The sequence below is a fragment of the Esox lucius genome, chromosome 17 (assembly GCF_011004845.1).
Source record: "Esox lucius isolate fEsoLuc1 chromosome 17, fEsoLuc1.pri, whole genome shotgun sequence".
NCBI lineage: Eukaryota > Metazoa > Chordata > Actinopteri > Esociformes > Esocidae > Esox > Esox lucius.
In genome coordinates, this window is record NC_047585.1 from 20,661,557 (window position 1) to 20,685,344 (window position 23,788).

At 44.9% G+C, this 23,788-nt stretch overlaps 1 protein-coding gene across 2 annotated transcripts in view; it reads left to right on the top strand.

Moving 5' to 3' along the window:
* The window catches only part of prickle2b (prickle homolog 2b), a 91,648-nt gene that overhangs the window by 48,893 nt on the left and 18,967 nt on the right, over window positions 1–23,788 (top strand). The gene's annotated exons all lie outside the window — the stretch shown is intronic.

Here is a 23,788-nt window from a genome sequence, read left to right on the forward strand (position 1 = left end):
TGGTGATGTCACAGTGTAAGTGGTAGAAATAGATAAACGCGGTCGCCAACAACGACGTGAACACGTTCATTCAAGCTACTTGAGCGAACGGGACTTTTATTAATTTCCAAGAATGGGCTCTTCAAGGAATTCAGTATGCTTGCAATACATGTCTCCAACAGATTTTCATGAGAATTTATTTGCGTGGTAAGTCAACAGTATCGTTGCAGTATTTGCACGCACACACCCATGAGTCTGCCAGAGAGTCAAGAGAATGGGCTGTCGTACCAGTGTGCCACACACTCCTGCCAAACCTGTCATCTGATCGCACAGCCCAGGGAGATGACAACACTCAAGACCTGTCCGTCAAAAACTGGGCTTCCTTCCCCCACTATAGAGAAGATTGGGGGGGGGGGGGGGGGGGGGGGGTGAGAGAGATATATCGAAGAGTGTGGGGGAGTATGGGGTGTGAGCAGACGAAGAAGGGAGAGAATGGGGGGGACTGAGAAAGAGGCCGGGGTTGAGTCTGAGATGGAAAACATTGGAAAGAAAGAGAAAGGAGAGATGTGAAAAGGAAGAAGGCAGACAGGGGAAAGGAGTTGAGTAGCAAAATGAAAAGTAGGAAGACAGACTCGTGAGATTCTGCCAGGCAAACCGCCCAGCTCTGCTTTACATTAACATCAGTCATTTAGCACACACTCATATCTGGAGCCACTTACAGTGTTTGTTTATTCATTTATTTTATATATATATATATATATATATATATATATATATATATATACTCACCTAAAGGATTATTAGGAACACCTGTTCAATTTCTCATTAATGCAATCTAATCAACCAATCACATGGCAGTTTCTTCAATGTATTTAGGGGTGTGGTCCTGGTCAAGACAATCTCTTGAACTCCAAACTGAATGTCAGAATGGGAAAGAAAGGTGATTTAAGCAATTTTGAGCGTGGCATGGTTGTTGGTGCCAGACGGGCCGGTCTGAGTATTTCACAATCTGCTCAGTTACTGGGATTTTCACGCACAACCATTTCTAGGGTTTACAAAGAATGGTGTGAAAAGGGAAAAACATCCAGTATGCGGCAGTCCTGTGGGCGAAAATGCCTTGTTGATGCTAGAGGTCAGAGGAGAATGGGCCGACTGATTCAAGCTGATAGAAGAGCAACTTTGACTGAAATAACCACTCGTTACAACCAAGGTATGCAGCAAAGCATTTGGGAAGGCACAACACGCACAACCTAGAGGCGGATGGGCTACAACATCAGAAGACCCCACCGGGTACCACTCATCTCCACTACAAATAGGAAAAAGAGGCTACAATTTGCACAAGCTCACCAAAATTGGACAGTTGATGACTGGAAGAATGTTGCCTGGTCTGATGAGTCTCGATTTCTGTTGAGACATTCAGATGGTAGAGTCAGAATTTGGCGTAAACAGAATGAGAACATGGATCCATCATGCCTTGTTACCACTGTGCTGTGCTGGTGGTGGTGGTGTAATGGTGTGGGGGATGTTTTCTTGGCACACTTTAGGCCCCTTAGTGCCAATTGGGCATCGTTTAAATGCCACGGCCTACCTGAGCATTGTTTCTGACCATGTCCATCCCTTTATGACCACCATGTACCCATCCTCTGATGGCTACTTCCAGCAGGATAATGCACCATGTCACAAAGCTCGAATCATTTCACATTTGTTTCTTGAACATGACAATGAGTTCACTGTACTGAAATGGCCCCCACAGTCACCAGATCTCAACCAAATAGAGCATCTTTGGGATGTGGTGGAACGGGAGCTTCGTGCCCTGGATGTGCATCCCACAAATCTCCATCAACTGCAAGATGCTATCTTATCAATATGGGCCAACATTTCTAAAGAATGCTTTTAGCACCTTGTTGAATCAATGCCATGTAGAATGAAGGCAGTTCTGAAGGCGAAAGGGGGTCAAACACAATATTAGTATGGTGTTCCTAATAATCCTTTAGGTGAGTGTATATGTGTGTGTGTGTGTATACTGTATGTACTATATGTTTTTTATACATATACTTTATTAATCTTGGTTCTGGGGTCGGTTCATTTCTACTCTGCTCTGCAACGCAGCGCCAGTCAAGTGTCATCTTTCTGTCATGGATATGAACTGAACTCATTCCTCTGTTCCCTCCACTGTGCCCAGCTCTCATTTTCAGATTGTTTCCTTGCAAAACCAGATTAGGTTTAAAAGCATTATATATTTTTTATCAAATCTAATTGAAATCATGCTAAATCCAGTAGCTCTGATGACATTATAACAAAGCTTTCTCTAGTGAGGACATTCTTGTATACAAAATAGTCATACAAGATTTTCCCCCAGAGAAAGATGTAAATGTAAGTTGGTTGGCTCGGAACCCAATACTTTTCTCCCCTCTTCTTCTACCTTGTTGACTGAACGTATTTGTGCTGACAGAGGTGGAATTAAAATCTGCCAGTCCTGCATTTTTTACAGAGGATGCTCACGTCATTCTATTTTGAGTTATTTTTGTCCTTGATTGACTGCATTGTTTTTATTTATGAAGGCAGACACATCTACATTCAGAAACAGGCACATAAATACATACACATATGTATGAATCCAGTCATTTCCTTTTTCGTTGTCTCTGTCTAAATTATGTTGTAGATAATCAGTCAGTGAAGGAGCCTCAGGTGATGCAGGTTTAGCAATCACTGTTAGTCATCTATTTACCCTATAATGAAGGTGGTTTATTAAGGCTAATCTGGCCTGCCTCCTAACCTTTGGTTCATTAGAGGATGTTAAAGGCTGTATTGGAGAGAGACTTGCCTCAGGTTTCGCTGCTAAAATGTATGAAACGTTGAGAGGCACAGCTAAACTGCAGCCTTAAAGCTCTGTTGATTGGCATTAAATCCTACCATCATTTTCCTGTTTCCTCAATGCCTGCTGAAGTTACGGAATACTAAAGCCGACACACCCCTTCAAACACTTCCCACTTTATGCAATGGAATGTTTACACAATGGAAAGCTTGGTGGTTGGAAGTCTCCTCCAAATATTTCCAGTATCTGCATTTCCTATTTCCCTCTTGACTCCATTCAGATATGCCTGTAGCGTGGAATGACTAGAGGATGTGTGCTCATTTGTCTTTCCCTGACAGGCCAGCTTTAGCTGAGATCTTTTGGCAAATGAGTCCCAGTTCATGTGTTAATGCTGCTGTATCATGTCTGTCAGGTCACAATGGGCAAATCCCAAAAGGCATTGTGTAGGTCTGTTTCATTCCAGAAAACTAATATTTTTTTCTTTTCTATTCCACACATCTGCATGGGTGTACTTTTGATTACTGTAGGACACGCCACACCCCTAAAGAAAAGTGGGTCAGAGTTAAGTTGTGCTGCTCCGAGAGGAGGGCAGAGAATACTATGCCATATATTCAGATGCCACTTAAAGTGGGGTTTTCTTCTTACCCAAAAAGTCAAACTGCTAAGAGTCATTGCCCAGTACATAGAGGATATGATACCTCTGCAACTCCAGGTCATGTAGCTCTGCTGCTAAGCATCCTGGGAAGACAGCTCAATCTCTGTGGTGACATGAGGACGAGGTGGAGAAGAACCGACACAGCAGAGCTGGGCTTGTTAGTTTGTTGTTCCTACTCTTGTTAGCCCCGGTTTATAATGTCAAGTTTCTCTCTAAGTTTAATACAGGGCCGCAGGGACTAATGATGTTCATCTACGGCATCTGTGGGCAAACTGAACCCTAATTGGAACGAATGCCATCCATATGTGATGCAGGTACTGGTGGTCGCCACCCCTGTGGTCTGGAAGTTTACAGGCAGGGGCCTCTGAAGGGGAGGGTGGGGTAGAGGGTGTGGGCAGTGGGCAGGGTTTTTATGAGAAGCTTGGTCTGTATGGAGGCGGGTCAAAAATATGCATTCTGGGATTTCTGTCCAAGTGTTCTAAGAGTGGCGGTTTTGTGCACGTTTCATCTCTGAACATTATGTTCTATGTTGCGTGTGCCGAAATGTGCCCCATGTCATCAAAACCAGTCTCTTTCAAACTTCATATTGCGTGGCTGAGTGATTGTACTTACAGATCATTCCCAGCTAGGTGACATATTACACATCCAGTCCAAAGTGAGAGGTTTAAAATGACAAACAGTTTGTTTTTCACAGGTCCCAGAAAGTGTCTCTAAGGCTTCATAGCCACTAGGTACCACCCCCCCACCAACACCCAGCCACATGTCACTCACAGGCACGTGAGGCTGCTGACATCACCAAGTGCCAGTAATGTCCTCCACTGGCTTTCAGTTCGCACACGTGCACACACACGCACATACACATGCGCACACAACAAAGACTCCTCGGATTTCCTCGTTGGCATACAATGCTGGCAGGGGACAGACAAGGCAAGAGGAGTGCTGAAGGGAACTGCTAAACCGGATGGCAGGAGGAGGAAGAGGAGGAGGAGGAGGAAGAGGAGAAGTATTATGGAGGATTGCTGGTGTTTCAGGATCACTGGGTTTGTAAAGGCCCAGAGAGACGGAGACAGGGAGGGAAATACATTCAAGTAGTGGGTTAGAATTGAGTGGGAGAAGACAGACAGGGAAAGGGATTGAGAGAGAGAGAGGAAGGTATAAAAAGGGGGAGGGGTGAAAAACTGTCCCCTTGGTGATAAATGAGGCCTTAATGAAGTATCTGTACTCGTCTCCGTCTGGCTCTAGGAAACCACAGCCCTCAGTGAACCGAGCAATGAAGAAACACACGCACAGCCCTCAGTCAACCACACCATGTAGAAACACACGCACAGCCCTCCGTCAACCACGCCATGAAGAAACACACGCACAGCCCTCAGTCAACCACGCCATGAAGAAACACACGCACAGCCCTCAGTCAACCACGCCATGTAGAAACACACGCACAGCCCTCAGTCAACCACGCCATGAAGAAACACACGCACAGCCCTCAGTCAACCACGCCATGTAGAAACACACGCACAGCCCTCAGTCAACCACGCCATGAAGAAACACACGCACAGCCCTCAGTCAACCACGCCATGTAGAAACACACGCACAGCCCTCAGTCAACCACGCCATGTAGAAACACACGCACAGCCCTCAGTCAACCACGCCATGAAGAAACACACGCACAGCCCTCAGTCAACCACGCCATGAAGAAACACACGCACAGCCCTCAGTCAACCACGCCATGAAGAAACACACGCACAGCCCTCAGTCAACCACGCCATGAAGAAACACACGCACAGCCCTCAGTCAACCACGCCATGAAGAAACACACGCACAGCCCTCAGTCAACCACGCCATGTAGAAACACACGCACAGCCCTCAGTCAACCACGCCATGTAGAAACACACGCACAGCCCTCATCTGCACCAAGTGTGTTCTGATTCCCTCCCTACATGCAGGGCCAGTCCATCCGGGCCCCTGCCGGGGCGGTCTGCTTTCCCCAGGCCATTGTTCAGGATGACAGAGTTGTAATGTAGGAGGCAATGTGATGCTCCCTTCTGGGAGTCAGGAAGAACACATGTCAGCCGCTCTCTGGAAGAAACAATGGAGGCTGGTCTCTGGCTTGTTGAGTCATTTCGCTCTGCATTTATAAACAGCGAAACGTTACTGCATGAAACGAAACATGTCAACGAGGCATTTTTGTAAGATGACAGTGAAATGGCCACAGTGGGTGTGGGTGAGTGAGACAGAGAGGCCCTTATGGAGGGAGGGTGAGGGAGAACGATCCGATGAGAGAAGGAGAATGGATGGCGAGGGAGAGAGTTTTGCAATAGACCGGAGGTTGGCCAAAAGAAGGTGATGACAGATGAAGGTACGGAGGACTGGCTACGTCCTGTGAGAGAGTGGAAGCGTGAAAACCTCACACAGGCTGCCAAAGCAAACCTTTCTCCTGTACTTGAGTGGTGGCTGCGTCCCTCCTGGGAATTCCGAACGCCAGTGTCAATCAGTACGCTTTGGATGAGGGCCTCTCGGGGATGGGGGAGTGTCTCATAATGAAGTGGTCTGTCTGGAGCCCAGCCACCATGCAAACACAGAACTGGCATGTTGGGCGACATGGCCTTCGCCTCCCTTAAGACAACTAGGAGATCTATATGGAGCCGGCTGTTGCCAGAGTTCTTTCCCTCATGTGTCTCCTGATTAACATGGTGTGCGTCTCCTGGTTGACACGGAGTCTCTTGATTGACACGGAGCGTCGCTGTCTTCCTTTCTGTTGGTGTAGCTTTGGCTTTGGCGTGGGGCATTCTGTCATCACAGTGCCCAAACATGTTTTAAGTCAGGTGTTTGTGGAGGGAGGAGAGTTCAGGCGTGCAGCGAGAAAGTCTGCGCTGGAGAGTCTCTGACTTATTCAGCCCAGTAGGACAATGACGGTGAGTAGGACTGTTCTGGTGATTTTGTCCTGCGTACCGTGGTGAAGAGCGTTCATGAGCTGGGCACATCGTCATCGAGTTTTGCCGGAACGTAAAGCCCATGTGGAGTAGGATGCGTGTTGGCTATTATTTGAGTGTTGGATTATCAAATTCAAAAACAGGCTTGTGCTGCTGTCTCTGAAACTAATTTGCACAACCACATGAATAGTGGCATATTGATTGGTCATCAGTGGAGTAGCTTAGAAAAGCTGTACATGCTGCACTTTCTCATAGGCAGCACATTCCGTTCTTCTATCATCACATTTAATATCAATAGTCTAATATTCCTAATGCGATGGTTAGGATAGATAGTCATACTCTAGGCTAATATGATTACTCAATCAGCGGGGCGCCAGAATGACTGTGCTCTATGTCCAGCCCAGTACAGCTGAGTCATTGTGCTCAGGAGTTCAAATCTTGGTCGTGACATGCCAACAATGCCCGGTGGGAATCGTCTCCATATCGTCACTGGACAGGAAGTACAGGGCTGTCTGTCTCCCTGTGGTGGGTCGGAGCCTGCAGGCTCAGTACTGGTTGTAGCTGTTGGCATGTAGATTGGGCCGCAAAGTTCCAGGTTGAGTAAACAGTGTGATAAGAGGCTTGGTGAGATGGGCATCGGAGGGGCACCTCAGTCAACTCTCCCAAACTCACTGTGATAAGGCAAAGAAAAACAGCATGAAATGGGCCTTTTTTATAATGACATTCAAATGAATGGCTCAACTTATAGTACTGTAGACTACAGAAAGCCTTGGTGTTACGATACAGACTACATCAGGTTTTGTTCTATATTTTCTATAAACTTTTTCCAGCGTCAAAAAAAGAAGAAAAAAAAGTGATTGAGATTACTCTTTCATTTTCCTGTGCTCTGGCATGGCAAAACCATAGCCACCACAACAAGAAAAAATGTTTGACATTAAAGTTTTATTAGACACATTAGACAATATTAGACAATAATATTTTTCTTGGTTTATAGACAGTCTGTAGAGTTACAACACTGTTCTTAAGGTTATTGAGCTCCTGGAAATGTTGTATTCATGTGCAACTTAAGAATCACAGAGCACGCTGTCCTTGTAGCCAGAGCCAGCCAATGAATCCAACACACTCGGCAGACCAACCATGCGGTGACATTGGACAACGTATTTGCTTCGATTAGCTCAATAAAATAACTTTACTTATATTTAGGTAAAAGTGAACTTGTCCTATAGATACTTTTATGAAGATGGCGAGGTGGTCTTCAAGCCTACACGAAACACAGGCCTTACTTAAAGTGGATCTAAAACATTTCTATGGAAGAAATGAATGGTGTAATAACCGAGATACATTTTTTCCAGTTGTGTTTTATGGGGATTATGACTAATACTATTTCAGTCTCATTCCAGCGCAAGATACTTTTCACATGAAAATCTCCTGAAGCCAGGATTTCTGTTTTCCATGTTAGTTTGAGTTTAAACTGCAACTGCTGGCAACTATGTCAAATTACTACAGGACAGTCAGATTCTAGTCTGCTAACGTGTGGCAGTGGACAGACGCCCCCAAGTTCTGTTTTCTCCGTTACCACGGTAACCTCTTTTTATACATGGCTGAACATTTCTGTTTTGTGATATTTTGAGCGGAAATAACTTGTAACTAGAAATACTTCTTATCTTTCATCAGACCATTACACAACATACTGGTTAGTTTTTGTGTTTTATTGCATAAAGGGATGGGGATGGAGATTTAAAACAATCCAAAGCTTATCCAAAAGTTAATGGTAATCTGTGGCCAAACCTTGCTCTCTATTGTGTCGATTTTTAATAGTTTTATCTATTTATGTACAGACAGGAGTAATTACAGAATTTGGGCAATCAAATTCCATGGGATTTTATGTTCAATATAAATTGAACTAACTGTGCCCATCCCTGACTTGGAGCTGGCAGCCAGTAGCGTGGGCCATACCATTGCCAACTGGCGCACGATTCAGGGTCTCTCTCACCCTGCCACCTCATCAACTCCCCAACTTCCCACCCTGCATGCCCACCTCCACCCCCCAAGCATGTAGGGCAGAGCCTCAGAGTGCATTGTGCCGTGGCCAGGATGTTAACTAGCGTTGGCATATAAAGTAATTGCGAATACATACAGAAAGCATTCCCATTGGCTTACCTGATACTAGTTGTGCGCCACCTGGATGTGAGTTTCTTTCTGCTGAGGAATGATCTAATTTCTCAGCATGCATCTGAGAGAAATGAAAGCCCCCAGTATGTGGTGATCCCTGTAGTCAGTAAATCTTTTACTGGTAATGGGTCCAGTGCCATTTATCAGGTGGACAATATATTGATCCAGTTGATACAGGAGATGGTGATGTAGTGGAGATGAGGGGGTTGTAGTGGTGATGTACTGGTGATGATGGGGTTGTAGTGGTGATGTAGTGGAGATGATGGGGTTGTAGTGGTGATGTAGTGGTGATGTAGTGGAGATGATGGGGTTGTAGTGGTGATGTAGTGGAGATGATGGGGTAGTGGTGATATAGTGGAGATGATGGGGTTGTAGTGGTGATGTAGTGGAGATGATGGGGTTGTAGTGGTGATGTAGTGGTGATGTAGTGGAGATGATGGGGTTGTAGTGGTGATGTAGTGGAGATGATGGGGTAGTGGTGATATAGTGGAGATGATGGGGTTGTAGTGGTGATGTGGTGGGGATGATGGGGTTGTAGTGGTGATGTAGTGGTGATGTAGTGGAGATGATGGGGTAGTGGTGATGTAGTGGAGATGATGGGGTAGTGGTGATGTAGTGGAGATGATGGGGTAGTGGTGATGTAGTGGAGATGATGGGGTAGTGGTGATGTAGTGGAGATGATGGGGTAGTGGTGATGTAGTGGAGATGAGGGGGTTGTAGTGGTGATGTAGTGGAGATGATGGGGTTGTAGTGGTGATGTAGTGGAGATGATGGGGTTGTAGTGGTGATGTACTGGTGATGATGGGGTTGTAGTGGTGATGCAGTGGAGATGATGGGGTTGTAGTGGTGATGTAGTGGAGATGAGGGGGTTGTAGTGGTGATGTAGTGGAGATGATGGGGTTGTAGTGGTGATGTAGTGGAGATGATGGGGTTGTAGTGGTGATGTACTGGTGATGATGGGGTTGTAGTGGTGATGCAGTGGAGATGATGGGGTAGTGGTGATGTAGTGGAGATGATGGGGTAGTGGTGATGTAGTGGAGATGATGGGGTAGTGGTGATGTAGTGGAGATGATGGAGCTGTAGTAGTGATGTACTGACGAGGATGAGCTTGTAAAAGTGATGTATTGGTGAGGATGTAGTTGTGATAGTGGGGTTGTGGTTCTGGTTATGAGGGGTTGTGATAGTGATGGTTCTGGTGAGGATGGGGTTGTGATAGTGATGAAGTGGTGATGATGGGGTTGTAGTAGTGATATACTGGAGATGATGGGGTTGTATTGATGTACTGGTGATGATGGGGTTGTAATAGTGATGTACTGGTGATGATGGGGTTGTAGTAATGTACTGGTGATGATGGGCTTATCATACCACCATACATCTTCCCAAAATTCCACAGATACAACTCTGTTTGAACCTAATGCCACACTCTCCCTTTCTGTACTAATACTTTAACAGTGAGAGGTCATGATGAGGATAGTCCCACATACATGGAGGAACATTAACTTGCATGAATACAACTGTGTCTGTCTTAAGCTCACACTCTCTGAGGTCCAGACTAACAAGCCGTATTCATCAACAGCAAATTCGTCTGGAGAATGTCCATCCTTATTAATTTTCAAAATGAGCAAAGTGAGAAATGTGCGTGGGATTGTGGGAAGGTGATGGACATGAACCCCATTAGCCGAGCTGTAAAAAGAGCTCAGCCCTTCTCTATTTTATGCTAATTTGAGGAGTCGACCACTGAGCAAAGACCAATTATATCAAAGCTGCCACCCAAGGCTGGAGAGAGTTGTTTCAATCAGCAAAGATGACTGATAAAAATACCAGGATGGAAACGATTGTAGATAATTTTAAACAAAAATCTAACAAAAAGTAATGTAGAGACAAACTGTCATGTAAATGTTTCATTTACCTAAATTGCTACGTACCCCATGAAGCTAGTAATTCTTTGGGGCATATCGTTAAGCAGAGGCACCTTCTCTGGTCAGTGCCCCTCCTGTATTGATACAATGCTGGAAGTTCACCAGAGACAGCTAGTTGTTGAGAACTTGTTAAATTGTCTCTAGTGATAGCTCAATACAGATAAGGCGAAAAATAAGACGAACAGGCGGACTAGATGAACAAATACATTTCCCAGAATCAGAAAAGATGAATAAATTATGTTTTCACAAATGGCTATCCTGGCAGAACGGCCAGAACTGGGTCTCACCATAAACATGCTTCTCACGGAAATAATTCCACTCTTATTAAGAAGTACATTTTCCCACACTTTTTAGTTTTTGTTATATTGTTATATCACAGTCATTTCCTGTCTATTTCATATTTGGTCTATTTAGCATTCTAAATAGAAATAATCAGTCTTGTAACTCAAAATATCTTTAGTCTGAACTTCCCAACCAGAGTATTAAAAGCCTGTGAATATTGCTGAAACTTTTGTTTGGGTGTGTTGTGAATGTGAGTGTGGCCTTGCCTGCCCCTGCGGTATTGTTTCACAGCACTTGCTAAGCATTTATGAGCTAATTAAAGTTGGCTGGGGCTGCAGAGCTGGTGATAAGGCCTGTCTCCGGCCCCATTATTAATGTTACACGCTCCACTGGGGCTCCAGAGGGGCCCACAGACCTGCAAGTAGCCTAATTGGAAGCACTGGATCTGTTTGGGGAGAATTCTGATGACTTTCAGAACAAAGTGTACACGTGGTTGTGTGTCAACTTGGTGTGTGTGCCCGTGTGTGTGTGCCCGTGTGCGTGTGTGTGGGCATGTGCGTGCGTGTGTATGCGTGCGTGTGTGTGTATGTGTGTTTATCCACAGGTTTGTTTTGGCAGCATGTAGCCCAAGTCCAACCTGTATCTCTCAACATTTATCCGTTTTTTGTTACTGACAGGAGAGAAACAGCACCACTTCTGGAAATTTCCACAGCCTTACAAAAATCAAATAAGGGATCTAAAGTATTGATTTTTATAGGCTCCTAAGGCATTACAGAAAATTGCATTTAGTCACGATTTAATTTCCTTGCAACTTCCACCTGGGCTGGAAAAAAAAGAATCAAAGTTGTCTTGAAGCTGTGAAATGGAAAGTGAGAGACCACTGTTTGCCCTGGGTCAATGTTAGAGGTACCGCTGAAAGTTTGCTCTCCCCCATCTCTGACCCCATGGAGACTGTGTCGCCTTGACGACGGATATGGGAGGGGGGCTAGGTGGCGTGGGGATTGGTTTTCATTGTTAATGGTTAATGTTCCCTCCCGCCTGAGCTCTGATGTCATCGTTGCAGGCCTCACCCTCAGAACAGCACTGCATGAGGCAGAAAGGGTTCTGGCCACAGACACGCAGAGGAAATGGAAAACACATTTATTCTATTAATTAATCGGCTATTTAGACGCTCCAGTCTTCCCCTCTACCTCGTAGCTTTCCCTACACGCATTCCCTGACACGGAAACACTGACATACCGTCGGTTTCTTCTGCTAATCAGCCATTGGTACATGGGAACATTCTGGAAAGTGACACTGAATAAGTCAAATACGTGTGGCCAACAGTTACATTGACTGAACCCCCTAAGAGACGGCAATAGTGCAGACCGAACATGTTTGGCTTTCAGTCAATATGTTGCAATGTGCCCCGGTCGTTCTCCTCTTCTCATTTTGTCTCAGCTGTTTCTACCTCCCAGAATACATGTATTCCATTTGTAGATGGTTTTAGTTGTCCCCAGTGTCAGTGCTGTGTGGTGCCCTGTTGTCCCACGGGTGCGACTCTTCCATTCATAATGAGAGACACTGAGTTGGGACCAAGTTGACATGGTGCCTTCCCTCGTCACTCATGATGTTCCAGCCTTTGTCATGTCATCTCATAATCTGCGCTACAAACACACACACACACACACATGCAGACACACACACACACATGCAGACACACACACACATGCAGACACACACACATATGCAGACACACACACACACACATATGCAGATACACACATACAGACACACAGACACACACATACAGACACACAGACACGCAGACACATACGCAGACACACACACATGCAGACACACATACAGACACACAGACACGCAGACACATACGCAGACACACGCAGACACACACACATGCAGACACACATACAGACACACAGACACACACACATATGCAGACACACACACATGCAGACACACACAGACACACACATACACACATACAGACGCACACAGACACACATACACACACACACACACACACACGCAGACACACACACACATGCAGACACACGTACACACATACAGACACACACACGCAGACACACACAGACACACGAGCGCAGACAGGCTAGCAGACGCACACTGCACAAACACCTCCCCACCAGGCGTCTCATATAACCCAAATCTGTCACATTCCACATTAAACAAAGACGCAACAACACGGGTGGTTTTTTTAGATTGTATCACGCCGCCAAAGCCTTCCTCTTCAAAGTAACAACCGGGGGGGGGGGTGAGAACATCCCCACCATCCCTTCTGAGTTCCTCCTCTGTTAAGTTCATTGGAAGGTTCCCAGTCGCTCCTCGTGAGGAGCCGTCCCTGTCAGCCAGCTGTCACTGAGAGACGGGCCGTCATGTGGGAGGACAGCCAAGACAGGCAGGACGCGGTGACAGTGGTGAGTCACATCTCCGGCCTGTCAATGTCGTCCCCTGGCAATTAGCTGCCTCTCCGTGTGATACAGGGAGCTCACAATGAAAGGGACAGAATGACTCACCTGGTAATTATCCTCCCTGTGTTCCACATCCATCTGATAGCTCCCATTCTGGTTCTAGCGCTGCGTTTTATTGGACTGATAATGGGCTGTTTATCATAATCTCCTCATCCAAGACTTTTCTCCAGTGCCATTAGCTCGGCTGTTATGGCACATTATGATTGATGTGGAGTTTTATGTGACCATGTATTCAGCTGTGTATGTATTCTGAGGTGATGGAGGTGGAGAGCTTTCCTCAAGGACACAGCGGGAAACCACCTCACCCTGATGTGGGTGCCAGGAAGGTCCAGCCCCCTAGCCCCAGTTCCATGTCCACACTTCTGCCTTTGCTCCTTTTATTTGGCTGGTTTATTACTTTTAGGGTTTGTAAAATTCCACCGTCGCTATTCTTCTGAGGCCAGCTTCACTGATATATGAAGCGGCTCCCCTTTGCTGTGGGCTAGGACCTTGACTTTCTAAGCCCATTCCATCAGCCCTCAGCGACTGAAGCTTAGGGTGGGTTTCCAGTATGGCCCTGACCTCTGTGCTGAGGCTTGGCTAAATGGTGGTCTGGTCTGGTCCCGCTCACCACAGGCACACCAGATGTGGCTCCGCCACCTAGCAGGCAAACCAGTGGTTGGTTAGGGACTAGCTGCGCAGACGCTAGACATGACACCAGAGGAGCAGAAATACCAATCATGGGCTTTAGAGGGAGGTTTTCTGCTGCCCGTCTTCAAGCTTCAAGTTAATCAATGTCGTTTACTTTGTTGACTCCCCATTAGATTGTCTGAACTTTACCTTGACGTCCTGTCAGGACTTGTTACAGGTGTTTCTGAATTATGTCCATATAAAATGTCCCTAGTCCATAAAGGCTACATTGGCTTTGAAGTAAATAACTAAGCCTGAAGACATTTAAGATGCAAGGACTTACCATCCCTGTTGGCTCATGCAGAAAATTCAAGTTTTTGTACAACAATACCTTTTTGTTTGTGTTTTTTTGTACTCTCTCCAGGTACGATCATTTAACTTAATGAGACCTTTCTAAGGTACGTTCTTCAAGAATCAAAGGATTTATTTAAAGTTAGACTATGAAAAGTAGACCTATACAGCTCCGGTCTTGAAGCGCTGAAACACCCAGGTCTGAGTCAGTCCTGATTAGAAGGAGAGGATGAAGACCAGAAGTATTTTGCCCCTCCAGGACTGGAATTGAATAGTTCTGATGAGTGCTACGTGAGGCCATGGAGGGCTTCCCCAAGTTAAAGAGTGGTGTTTGTGGGCTGACACAGAATCTCCAAAGTTTACCCAGCTTACCAGCCGGGGAGTGCCACATTTCACCCCTCTGCTCTAAAACGGTCATTTGCAGCTGAGAATGCTGGGAGTGTGAAGGGGCTTGTTATGGACATCCCTGCTCAGTTGGTGGCTCTGTCTCTTTTCTTTTTCTCTCTCTCTGCGTCTCTCTGTCTCTTTCTCCCTCTCTCCGTGTCTCTCTTCCTCATCTCACATAGGAGTTGCACTATTTTTCGGAATGTATTTTTAGCAATGCTTGAATGTCCTCTTTTTAAATGTTATCCCATTCTTGTTAGCATTGCTTTTACTGTACATAGGAAGTTGTAAATATTACAAATCTTGAATTGAGCATGTATTATTACACAGCTTGATGTTCATTATTAACTTAACTAGCTAGTTATGCTTCTTAAAAAAGCATGTGTTAGGAATTATTAGAATTCTGCTGGTACAGTTAATAACGTTACAATTCGGTTTCTGGGTTTCCCCATCCACTAACATAACTAATCTTCCAGATGTGGGTAATAATTCCACTTTGAATTGCGGTTGTGTTCATACTAAACAGGAGGCATAACTTTAACAAAATCATCAGTTGCTGAAAACAAATGTATCGGTTTTGTTGTACACATGCCTTTGGGATACCTTTCAGATGGAAAGTTTGGCAAATAATGGACAGCATGGTCAAACTGGCAGGTTTTAGGTTTAGTATGAATTGTTTTCTCTCTTGACCAATTTCTAGTAGGTTTAAATGACAAGGGACATTTTTGTTAAGTGGAGAAAAGAGGGGCATTTCTAATGGTATTAATAGCTATGTACAGTGTTTTCACAATGGTTGAATAGTGTGAATGGCAAAGGGAAAGAAATAAGAAATATTGGTTGTGTTTACAATATTTTCTCCACTGGTTGTCATTTTTCATTGCATCAAGTTACTTGGTTCTCAGTTTTGTTTCTGCCTTGTTTTTCTGGCAAACAATATACTTTGCTTTTTCTGGAGTCAAAATAGAACATTCAGAACAGGAATACAACAACAGTTTTCCTTTTTTTAGATCTATAATAATTTACTTAATGTATCCCAGATGGCAGGGTTCATGTGTTGTTCAGGCTTTCTGTGCAACCCACACATTTGTGCTATGTCATCAAAAAAATAGCTCACTCATATCCTTTCCCAAAGTGGGGGACGTTCTACTGCTCGTTAAAATTTTTGTATTAACAATCAATTCATCATGAGCATCTAGGTTGTTGTCTCTCAATGAATACTGTCGCTGTGCCCACACTTTGTTGATGTATTGATTATAAATGGTTAGGGGAAACGGGAAACCTCCCCTGTGTCCACATGAAAGTCTAAATGCTCTGCATTTTGAGTAGTCAATATAGTTTGGGGTGAGATGAAACTGTGGGCTGACCTGTTAGGTCTGTGGCCCTGGGGGATCACAGAGGAAACCAGCTTGGTCAGACCCAGCTGAATGCTAATATACCTCTGATCAATAGGCACATCGGTGACAGGCACCGGCTCTCTTGCTCCCTCTGATCAGCGGAGGGCCCTGGGTCCCATGGGAAGAGATATTGACTGTAGGCGGTGATTTAGTGATGCTAAGGGCTCTGCACTGGGAGAAAGAGGATGTCCATCATAGAGTCTGGCCACTCATTGGCTGGTCTGTGTCAGCCCCTGGCGTCACAGTCTAGGATGAATGGCCTCTCTCCCTTCTATGTGTGACCGTGAGTAAGACTATATGATCTGCCAATGAAAGCTTTGAATGAACTGATGAGAAACCGACTGCGAGAATGTCCTCTGTAGCCAGACACCTCCCAACTCCAGGTGACAACATTCCCTCTCCTTAACATTCAATCTCTCCCTACCTATTCATTATGTTCTTCTCTCATTGATTCTCTTTCATTTTCTGTCTGCCTGTCACTCTCTGGCAGACTGTATTGACCTTGTGGTCCTCCTTAAGGCTAGATGGACTGGCTGAGGGTGATTTAGCTGGACTGCAGGCAGGGCTGTCTTTTGCCTGGCATGGCCCCAGCCTGTATCATATCAACAGGCTTTACTCTGCAGACTGCTGCACTGGCCTACATACCAGAGGCTCCACCAAGCATATTTTTCTTTCATTCAGTACAGGGATTCATTCAATTGGATTTGGGACTCAGGCTGGTATTCCCATAATGGAAATGAGGCTTTTTGAAATCTGCCATGTCCTACTCCAATCCATGAAATGTTTTTATTTGAAGGAGTTTGACCTAAGCTCTGCTTGATATGATTTCTCAAGGTATAAAAAATTGAGTTGTTTGATAACAAGTGATATTCGCTGGTCATATGTGAGGTTTTTGTGGTTGCTTGCTTGTGTGTATGTGTGTGTGTTTATGGGTCATTGTGATTACGTGAGTGTGTTTCTGTTTGATGTGACAGAGGGAACTAAAGTATCTAGGCAGATCAACAGAGGATGACATTCACATGTTTAAACCTGACCATTCACGTGTTTAAACCTGACCATTCACGTTTTTAAACCTGACCATTCACGTTTTTAAACCTGACCATTCACGTGTTTAAACCTGACCATTCACGTGTTTAAACCTGACCATTCACGTGTTTTAAACCTGACCATTCACGTGTTTAAACCTGACCATTCACGTGTTTAAACCTGACCATTCACGTGTTTAAACCTGACCATTCACGTGTTTTAAACCTGACCATTCACGTGTTTAAACCTGACCATTCACGTGTTTAAACCTGACCATTCACGTGTTTAAACCTGACCATTCACGTGTTTAAACCTGACCATTCACGTGTTAAAAACCTGACCATTCACGTGTTTAAACCTGACCATTCACGTGTTTAAACCTGACCATTCACGTGTTTAAACCTGACCATTCACGTGTTTAAACCTGACCATTCACGTGTTTAAACCTGACCATTCACGTGTTAGTCATTCATCAGAGACACTTACAGGACCAGTTTGGTTAAACTGCCTTGCTCATGGACAGAACAACTGTGATCTTGGGAATTTGATCCAGCACTTTTTCAGTTACTGAGCAGATATACAGTAAAATTTACTGGGAGACTTGCTAAGGGACAGAACAACAGATTTTTGTCCTGGCCAGCTCAAAGATTTAACTAGCAAACTGTTGGTCACTGGTCAGATACTATAACAACTAGCTTGACAATAAGCTACTTACCATTCAGGTAAGTTGTCTTGGAGCAGGCTTGGTAAAACATGAAAACATGGCTGACTTATATTCCTGGTCAGTATTTCCAAAGTGTCAGAATGAACTGACTAGTGCTGACTCTTCCAGAATCACTGACCACCAGAGACTCCTCCAGAATCACTGACCAACAGTCCTTCAGAATCACTGACCACCAAGACTCCTCCAGAATCACTGACCAACAGTCCTGCAGAATTACTGACCACAGTCTTTTAGAATCACTTTTGTAAGTTATTTGAGATGGCAGTACATTACACCCCCACAATAAGTCAGATGAGCAAAGTACAATAAAGTCAGTATGATACAGGCATCTTTTTAGTGTGTGTGCATGTTCCTTTAGTTCTTTTAGATCTGACGGTATATGGGTTGGCAGTCCAGTCCTTCCAGGCAGTGGATTAAAACAGTGGGTTCATAGACGATACACTCTCTCTTTCCGTATGACCCCCAGGCGCTCTTACCAAGCAACCCCATCCCGAACCCACTACTCCACCATCATCACAGGGGCTGCTTTGAATAATCTCCGTCCAGAATCACTGGCATTGTGCAGTGAGTGAAGGGGGCCGAAGAGGGCCTAGCAGGCGGTGGTCTAAGGCTAAAAGAGGCTTCCAATATGTGGGTCACAGCCTGTCCTGTGTCTGGGCTCTGGGGCTCTGTGAGGGCGGGAGGGGGTGGGGGTGTTTGTTCTCCATGCCTGTGCAGTGCAGCCCTGGCCAGGCACACAGAAGACTGTCTGTGCCTGGAGAACCAAAGGAGCGCCGGGCGCCTGCGGGGAGATAAACGTGCTGTGAAAAGCGTGCTAAGAGCGCGGAGGCGTTCTAAAGGGGCAGGGACAGGGGATTTACTGTAGAATACCTAGCCCCCCCCACCCCCACCACACACACGTACATGGTGTGGTTCACAGTTGAAATAAACAGGAGCGAATGGCGGCCCGGGATGTTATAAACAGCCTTGTGCCTGGGTCATTTAGCTCCTCTCAGGGTGTTGCTCTCTGGCTGATTTCTAATGGGCAAAAGTCTAAATAAGGGGAAGTAATAGGAACTAGTGTGAGGAGCTGAGGGAGACCGATGGGAGAGTAGAAGTGAGACACTGTTGCTCCAGGAAACCTCTTGAATATCTTAATGCCTTTTGTTGTACTGTGTGTGTGTACCTGTGTGTTCTGCTTACTTTTAATGATTGCACGTGGATGCTAAATGAGTCATCTATTTTTTAGCGCTGTCGGAGTCCTCCATTAAGTCCTTGTGTTCCAGTGTCCTGAACACAACTTACACTCCTTTGAGTCCAGTAACAGAAATCCACAGCTCATTGTAAAGACCCTGGAAAGGTCAACCCGTCTCCAGTTAGCGATCCATAACTGCCTCAGGGTCTGGGACAGACTGTGGAGCTGTAGGGTCATATTGACCTGGAGGGTGTGGATCATCTGCTTATCATCGATCACAGCTTGTTGCAGGAAATGGGATAATTAAATGGGACTGTGGGCTGAATCGCCTCAACAAAGTGAATTTGGTTATTTTTGTGGTTGCCAGTGAATTTAAAAACTGTTTGGGTTGTTATATTTCAGGGTTGGTTGATGTGAAACATTCAGGATTTTACAAGGACCCACTCTGCTCCCAGAACCTCTGTTTTGTGTTTAGAAGGTGCCCTTCATATTTATTGGTCACTTTCATAAGCTGGGTCTTTCGGTCTACCACTCTGAAATCAGATTTTTCTTCTTCTAGTTTCATCTGTTTGTGTCAGATAACTCCAAACAAACCTTCGTAGACACTTTTAGGATTACCTTATACTGTAAAACCTCTATCAGTTAAATTCATTTGTATTCCAGAATAGCCTATAGCCTGGTACTTAAAGTATATTTCCCCTGTGAGATAATTATCAAAGTGAAATGGTGGATTATAGAGGTGAGGGGGGGAATTAATTAGTGAATAATAAGACAGATTTTTTTTCTTATTCCTGTGCAGGTCTATGTAAGTTCAGACAGCTTTGACAGTGTTCTACAGAAGGTGGTAAGGTATTTTTTTTTGCCATTGCTTATTCTGCCGTTGTGAGAATCTGAATGGTAATAAGATATTTATACAGCGCCATGTCTTCCCATCAACCTATGACTGGACTTAAACAGGCATGTAGCAGGATAGGTCTCTGATCAGCTTTTTCAGGGGTTCTTTATTCACTGTTGCAAATCACAAAGGTATGCACAGCAGGAGCCAAAGGTCATATTTTTCCCTGCAGATAAATGAAAGTGTCCTCTATCCTAGCTTTCTCGCAGTTTCTCTTTTTCTCATGTAACAGGAAGCTCTAGCAGTCCATCCTGGGTCGGGGTCCACGCCTTCCTGATCCATAACACAGATTAATTTCCAGGCAGCCCGCCTTGTATGAACTGTGTGTGCACACGTGTGCGCGCTTGTGTGTGCTTGTGTGTGTGTGTGACTTCATGAAAGCAAAATATTTTTTTTACTCATTATTGCCAGTGGCACTTTCTGTCTTTCTAAGTTTGAAGGCACACTAACTAGCAAAAAAATAAATCTGATTAAAAATGTAATTGAATACATGTAATTTAATATAGCTTAGTAAGTGTGACTTGTGTTCTAGATATTCTTATTTATGGAACAGCAAGGAGGAAAAGTCTCTCCCATACACAAAGATTTTCAGGGGAAGTTCTGCCATGTGTTCCAAATGCATATAGATGACACATTTTGCCAATCGCAAATTTGAAGTGGACATGAGCAGCGTGCACTCTGTGTCCTCCTTGGTCCCTGACTGGAATGGTAACATACCCCCTTGGGCAGACCCATCACTGTTGGAGATCTTTCTCTCTTTTTCTGGCAGTCTTTCTCAAACTAAATATTTAAACGTGACATACTTGAGCAATGGTTTATTTGACTAAAAGTGGATTTCTGGAGTTTAAACCATTACATGAAGCTCTGGAGAAAGTGGTGCACAGCCCATGGGATTGTTTTAAACAACCCTGTATCCTTCACCACAGGTACGCTTTTGTTGTGCTTATCTGATTTCCCTCTTCAAGCATTACGCGTGATCAACACGGTACTGTTGTCCTTTTTTCCTGGCTGTGGTGTTGCAGTGCAACCTGGGCTTTAGTATACTTCCTGTGATGTAGTGGTTGGGCGTGCTCTGAACAAAGGAGGTAATATATCGTATCGCGCTGCTGTTGTTATTTTCCACTACTGTGTTTACCCTAATGAGGCGGTTCAGATCTATTATTAATGGAACATCTGGTCACTCCTCTCCTTTCCACATGGCGACTGGGCGACTGCTGGGAGAGAGGAGAGGGTCCTGGAATAGAAGTCTGTGGCTTTCCGGTACCCAGCTTTCTGACCCAGTGGGTGCTATCGGCTACTGAGAGACGCTGAGGTACCGATGCCCAACGCGGCTTCCTTGAAGGTGGATCAATCCACTTCCGCTTGGGGATGAATGGAAGCTCAGTCATGAAAGAGACCCTTAGATTGTTTGGTGTGGGAGGTTTAGACAGCTGGCTGCTCAGCATTCATTACCAGGCCTTTCTAGGTTCTAGGTTCACGTCGGTGCACAATAATGCACTTCTAAATTGTTCATGGATATACAGTCAACATTTACCCATTGCATTTACGAATGCCTTTACCGACTCCCCCACCTTCTTCAGCCACAGGCTAACATGACCCAGTACTGTCATGGATCCGAGTCCACGTGTAGGACTGGAAACGCTCCCAGGGAGACGGAGGTAGAGTTGTACACGGAGGGAGCCAGCCTGTCTGTGGCTAGAGATGGACTGTCTGATGGATGAGGCCCCAGCAACATGTTTCTCCATGCTGAAGAGCTCTTGCTGTAAGTGGGCCAGCGGGGGCAGAAATAGCGTGTCCCTCAAGAGCCTCTCCTCAAGGTCACCTCAGAGCCCAGGGCCCCTCCATGGCGCTGAGGCAGCAGAACACTCTCTCCCTCTCGCCTAATGACTTCAGCAGCCTGGCTATAGTTGGTCCAGTAGACAGAGAATGAGACAGAGGAGTTAACAAACTTTCAGTCAAACTGGTGACTTCTACTATTAACCCCTCTACACACACACACGCACACACTTTTCCCACTATAAAAAATAATTTCATCCCTCAAAGCATGTAGAATTAATCCACTTAACATTCATCTTGGGGTGTGTAATAGTCACTTATCTCCTGGTAACATTACTATAGAAGTGCCCTTGTGCTGAGTATCTCTCCACAGCCTCAATCTGTCTACTTTAAATCCTGTCTCGTACTGAGTACTGGGTTGAATCCGCTGGAAGAGAATGGTAACAGTGCTAGCAGAGATTTCTTTTTTTTGAAGTGACTCCAAATATCTGGCTGGAAACGAGGCTAGTCTGGGGGAAAGGAAGTTGGATCAATCTAACTGCCTTGCTGGTCGCAACTGCTTTGATACTAGCACAGCCTGGTCACTAAATAGGAATGTGGTTATCTCTGAGTGGTCAGACCAGAAAAGGAGTGCTCTGTCTCTCTCCACAGTGATCAGCTGTTCAGATGAGACCCAGCTGCCTTGGTGTTGATTCACTGATAGTTATCATCAGCTATGTGAAAACTGGGTGGTGTTCAAAGTTATTGTGGATCAGTCCAAATCATCACAAGTCTGAGATATAGATCCCAGGGGTGTTTGGCTTACTGACATTCATTTTTGGTCTTGGTAGGTTTGTTCATTCCTTTGTACAGTTTAGATAATATCAATGTAGGATAAGATCCTCACAGGAAGTGCAACTATAAAACATGTGACGTGGCTCATTCATCCCTCTGGGCAGTAAGTACACATAATATCTAGATCCTGTGCTTTGATCCGGACAATGGCGCTGTTAATGGCCCAGCATGCTTTGCAAGGGAGTGAACCACTTCTAATTTCCCAAAAAGGACCATGCAGAGTCACCACATTCCTACAGTAAATTAAATGTTATCTGCAGCATGTTCCCCAAGCTGGCCTGGGTATATATTTTATTAGAGTTCCAACGCATCTGGCCATGGATCAGTTTAAAGGAGAAAGGGCAAAGCCCATGTGAAGCAGCAACAGCCCCAAGATCAGGCGACCTGCTCCGCAGCGGTGAGGGGCAGTGACGCTGTCACTTACAGTTCCTCATAAAAGCCAGTGGAAATGCCTTAAGTACAGGGTGAGGGGTAATTGATACTGTTGTGTTTGTAAAGGGGTTGGGATTACAGTACTTGTATGTGGGGCTAAAGACGCGTAGGCCAAGGGGAGGCACGCTGCCACGTGTGAAAGGCGAATCCAGGCCAGACATTCGGCACTGGGAGAGGAAGCTGTATGCTAACTCCAGGAGGTGAATGAGAACCGAAACAGGGCTGGATGGTCCTCAAACTGCGGTCGTTAGGAGCTGCCTCTGTCAGCAGCTTCGCAAACTGAGTTCATACATTCAACCACTGATTTTTGTCTGGGTTTTTTTTCTACTTTCCTTCTTTCTTCTGTGCTACCACTGCAGAGGACGCATGTGAGGAAAAATCAACAAATCTTGAATTAATTACAAACTGCCCCTCATTATACTGTTTCCCTTTTGAACTCAACCATAAATCTGTTAAACATACTTTGCAAAAAATAAATGTCATGTATTTGGGTTTGATCATAATTTTCCCTCACTCTAAACATTCATTGCAAGACAAATAAGCACATTAGCAGCAGCAGGACATTTTAAAACACCCCTAACACTAATTCTGGAAAGGAGCTCAGATAGCATTACAGGCTTAGAGCCATGTAAGTGTTCATAGATTACAACCGACCAGAATAGCCAAAATGGAATAATCTAGTGGGGAACAACCAGCCTGTTTATTTAGTCACTTTTAATGGAAGATTGAGTTCACAAAAACATTTCAATACCAAATTACCATGTCCCTAAGGGGATTATTTCTTGACCTGCCATAGTTAAATTAAATGTTACTTATGTTTTAGGTTGCAAAGTGATCCATTGATTTCATTCCAAAAAGTAAGGGGAAATGGTTAAGCTCTAAACAAACCCTTAGGACACAGTATAGTGATAAGCATAAATGTGTCCATGTTGTCTACAATATGTC